General features: G+C 42.6%; 1 pseudogene across 1 annotated transcript; it reads right to left on the reverse strand.

The window, feature by feature from the left end:
- Nucleotides 1–250: 250 nt before the first annotated feature.
- LOC147604582 (3-ketoacyl-CoA synthase 13 pseudogene) lies at nucleotides 251–2,065 on the reverse strand (annotated as a pseudogene). Its single transcript, XR_015265345.1, has one exon. The product of XR_015265345.1 is annotated as a 3-ketoacyl-CoA synthase 13 pseudogene (transcript).
- Nucleotides 2,066–4,975: the final 2,910 nt, after the last annotated feature.

A 4,975-nucleotide genomic window follows, 5' to 3' on the forward strand; every position in this document is an offset into this window, starting at 1 on the left:
GAAATTATCTAGCCAGATAACTGTACTTCTACAGAAAGTCAAATTGTACGTGGAAGGTCTCTGCAACCTTCAAAAATAAACACTGGACTCCACACACGCTCTCTCTCCCATCTCTTTCACACGCGCATCTCTTTCACACGCGCGGCGGGCGCACACACGGACGGTGCATTGAATTGAAGTCCTCGTAGATTATCGGACGGCAGTGGCACAGAAGCGACCAAGACGACAGGAACTCGACGTGGATAAACAGAACCAACAAATCAAATGTTACCTGCTAGTAGCGCCTATTGGTGGAGGCTTCTGTGTCGTCAACAAAGGCTGTAACACTGCGGACATGGGGTAGGTTGAAGAGTTCTTCACGCACAGGGTATCTGTGAATGCAATCAAGCCACGGATTACCTTCCAACACTGGCTTCTCAATTGCCTCCACGACCCTCCACACTGCACTTGTGCACTTGAAGCCTGATCCCAACCCAATTTGCCACACCTTGTCCCCTCTCTGAAGCCTCCCCTTGGCCTCACAATACGCCAATGTATACCATACCCCTGCGCATGATGTGTTCCCAAACCTGTGTAGAGACATCAGCGATGGCTCTATATCCTCTGCACTCAGCCTTAGGCTCTTTCCCACCCCTTCTATCACTGCCTTCCCCCCTGGATGTATGCAGATGTGATCAAAAGCTCTCTTGAAATTGGGCACATATGGCATCACTCCCTTCATCTTCAACACATTCCTTTTCACCTCATTCAATCCAGCCTTCCATAGCTCACCTACAGGAAGCACTCTTGGTGCCAGTTTCTTTATGTTGATACTCAGTGCATCGCCTGCAACTTTGATCAGTTGAGTGCTCAATTGGGCTCCAGGGACACCATCTCCATCTTCTTTAACAACTACAACGTTGTGGGCTTCATCTTGGGCTGCACTGTTCACTCTCACAACATGCAGGAGCTCGAGCTTGGCTATGCTCTTGTCTTTCCTTCTGTTGGAGAGCAGAAGGGCAGTCCCAGCACTCCGGAACAAGCAATTGGTGACCATCATGGATCTCTCCTTGCCATCATAGAGAGCTTGGATCACCTCAGTGCTAGCTATTAATGCGAATCTAGAATTCTTATGAACCCTAAGCAAATCCTTAGCCAAATCAACTGAGATGAGGCCAGCGCTGCAGCCCATACCACCAAGGTGAAAGGTCTTCACATCAGTTCTCATTTTGAAGAAGTTGACAAGCATTGCAGTTAAGGAAGGGGTAGGGTTAAACATGCCACTGTTAACAATAACAATGTCGATATCCTGAGGAGAGATGCAGGTTTTCTTAAGCAGTGCATCCACAGCTCCAACAACAAGCATGTGGGACTGATCATAAGAGTCTTGCATTCGCAAGAAGCGGCCTCTTTCTAGATTGGCCCTTGGCACATACGCCTCCTCGCCTATGCCAGACTTCAAGAAAACCTTGGTCTGGAAAACCATGTCCTTCTCTGCTACTGTGCTCATCCCCTGCAAAAAATAAAGCAGCACCTCACAGCTGGTCTTGTACTCATCGTTGCACTTCACGCAGGCGTAGTCCACCAGGTACACAGAGGGCCTTCTCCTCACCGAGTAGAGGTATAAAATCAGAGATGGCAGCAAGGCAATCAGCGCAGCTAATGCTAGGCTTCCTAAGCTCCGATCTGCATCGTAAATTAGCTGCCGGATGAAGGCTTCATACCAGGCTATTGAGGGGAGTATTCTGTGTGGTAGCATGGCTATGGAAGCACTGATCATTGCTAAACACACTCAGAGAGAGAGAGAGAGAGAGAGAGAGAGAGAGATTACCATACACAGTAAGGAAGAAAGAAGTCCATTGAATTAACTAAAAGCAAAACCGACATGTAATCTCTACTGGAGTCAGATGATTTCAATTGAAGAAAAGTGATCAGTAGACTACCCTAATGAGAGCATGAGTTAGCGATTGATGGGTTTGACACTGATCAGGAATTGGCTGGATATAAGAGAGATCAGAGAGGGGGCAGCAGCTGCAGGTATTGAAAGAGAGTTTAGAGCAGGGCAACGTGTACTGGATCGTTTGGAAGGGTGAGGCTCGTGAGTCATATACACGGTGTGAGGGGTAGTTGTTGCTAAATACAAGATGACGTTAGGTGATAGCTGTGTGTGACCAAACACTGTGGGCAAGCTTTTCTAAGGCCTTCATTTTTTCCCCCTTTTTTTGGGGTTTATTTTCAACTTTACGATCTCTCTAGAAGCTTCGAACTTTAAAAAACCCTCTTAATTATTTAACTCTTTTCGTGTAATTTTTAGTGAGAAGAAACCGATTGTAATTTTGCCTAACCTTAAATTCAGAGATTCACGAGATTGCAAATTTTCCTAAGATCCAAATTTTTGGGTATTCTGCTTATTAAACCTCACTGGCCGGGGAAAAAATAAAATAAAACCGGTTAGACAAAAAGCTTACACTATGTACTAAAATGGGTCTCTGTTTTTTTGTGTTTGTTTTTTTTCCAGGAAAAGTAGGTCTCTGTTTTTTGTGTTTGTTTTTTTCCCCGAAATTACTTTACTCTGTAGGAAAAAAAATATTGTGTGTGTGTTTATTATTATTATTATTATACAAGATAGCATAATATTATTATTATACAAGATAGCATATTAGGATGCATGACGTGGTCTTTTGTTTTTGGAAAAGCTGAAAATATACTAAGAGAAAGCTTTTTTTTGGGGGGGAAGAACTGAAAATATATTAAGAGAATTGCATGACGTGGCGTATTATTATTAGTGGTGAGCCTATTTTTACTTACGGAGACCAACAGCAGCGTGAAAAGTGGCTTGTGGGCCCCACGTTGCCCTTCACCTGTAATTTAACTTACGAGTAGTTGAGCTGCATTAAATTCCAAGCAAGAAAGAAACTTCTACATTCAATTATATGTGTCTGTGTCTCCCCGGGGGGTTAACACTCAATTTCCAAATTTTTAATAATACAATTTTATCAATTCTAAAGCTTTCCTATGTTAATATTTTTAAAAAAAAAGCGCGGATTAATATCTTTTTCCAAATTTCAGTAAATCAGTCTTTATCAATCGATTTTTAAGAGAATAAAACGTTTTTTTACCATCTTAATCCATTCGATTTTCGAAAATTTTAATAATTCCTATAATAATATCTGCGCTTTAACAAAAAATAAAATAATAATTCAGTCTTATAGCCTGCATTTTTGAGAAATAAAATCTTTGCTTCATCGATTCCTGACCAATCATTTCGGTTCTTGTGATAGACTTTATATGCCAATGCGATATTTTCTTGAGATGCCAATTGACGCGAGAAATGTTGGCAACTTGGCAGCTTCCCGTTATTGGGCATTTTGCCAGCCAAAAAAATAATATTTAAAGTTGACCCAAAATTTAACTCTACTTTAAAAATTTATTGTCTTTGTTGGAAATTTGAAAGTACACTACTCACACACACTACATTCCATAGCTTGTACTCTTGGAGATTTGAAGGGACTCTCAACCTCCTTCCTTACTACTGAACTAGCAAGCGGGGGAGATTTGAAGGGACTCTTAGGTTTTCAATACATAAAAGCCTCATAAGGTAATAGATCTCTTTCTTTTATGTTTCTTCTCTTATGCTTTTATATGTTATAGGGTTTTAAGATTAGGGTTTTTTTATTTTCCATGCTCCATGCATGCCAGTAGCTACCTATGCATGCTGGTACCTTCCCCTAAGCATGTCGGTAGCAACCTATGGCAGCTGATAGCAACCAATGCATGCCAGTGTAGCATCGAATGCTTGCCGGTGTAGCATCGAATGCATGCCGATCGCTTCCTACGTATGCCGGTAGCTTCCTATGCATGCCGGTGCAACTTACACATGCCAATAGCAACCAATGCATGCTGGTGCAACTTACACATGCGAGTAGCAACCAATGCATGCCGATACCTTCCTAAGCATGCCAGTAGCAACCTATGGAAGCCGGTAGCAACCAATGCATGTGTAGGTAACTACCAGCATACATTGGAAGCTACCGGCATGCGTTGGTTGCTACCAACATGCATAGCAACCTATGGCCAGTAGCAACCTATGCATGCCGGTAGTAACCTATGGAAGCCGGTAGAAACCAATGCATGACGGTGGCTTCCTACGCATACCGGTAGCTTCCTACGCATACCGGTGGCAACCAACGCATGCTGGTAGCTACCTATGGAAGCCAGAAGCTACCTATGGAAGCCGGAAGCAACCTATGCATTTTGGTAGTAGCAACCTATGGAAGCCGTAGCAACCAATGCATGTGCCGATAGATTCCTACGCATGATGCCGGTAGCTTCCTACGCATGCCGGTAGCAACCAATGCATGCCAGTAGCTTCCTACGCATGCCGGTAACTTCCTATGCATGCCGCCAGCCACCTATGGAAGTCGGTAGCAACCAATGCATGTCAGTGGATTCCTACGCATGCCGATAGCTTCATATGCATGCTACCTATGCATGCCGGTAGTTTCCTACGCATGTCGGTAGCAACCAATGCATGCCGGTAGCAACCTATGGAAGTCGGTAGCAACCTATGGAAGCCTATAGCAACCAATGCATGTCGGTAGCAACCTATGGAAGCCCGTAGCAACCAATGCATGACGGTAGCTTTATGCATTATGTTGATAGCTTTTTATGCATACCGGTAGCTTCTTATGCATAAGAGTTTTAAGTATTTATGTTTTTTCTTGGATAGATGGCAAATAACTTGAGGCATGATGTTACACGTGACGGAGGAGTCGATATCTCAACAATATTTATAAGTATATATTAACCTCAAATTGTATCTTATCTTTTAATTATTAAAGAAGGTTATCTTAAATAACAATTTTCTAAAATGTTCATTTGTTTGTATGTCTATAGCTTGAAGCATATGAATATGATTTTGCATTAGAACGGGGTTTGTAAGCTCTATTTGATAGGGTGCAAGAGAAAGGATATATTGTTATTACTAGAGGAGATG

This window comes from Cibotium barometz, chromosome 61 (genome assembly GCF_041138505.1).
Source record: "Cibotium barometz isolate CiBa-2024 chromosome 61, ASM4113850v1, whole genome shotgun sequence".
Taxonomy (NCBI): domain Eukaryota; kingdom Viridiplantae; phylum Streptophyta; class Polypodiopsida; order Cyatheales; family Cibotiaceae; genus Cibotium; species Cibotium barometz.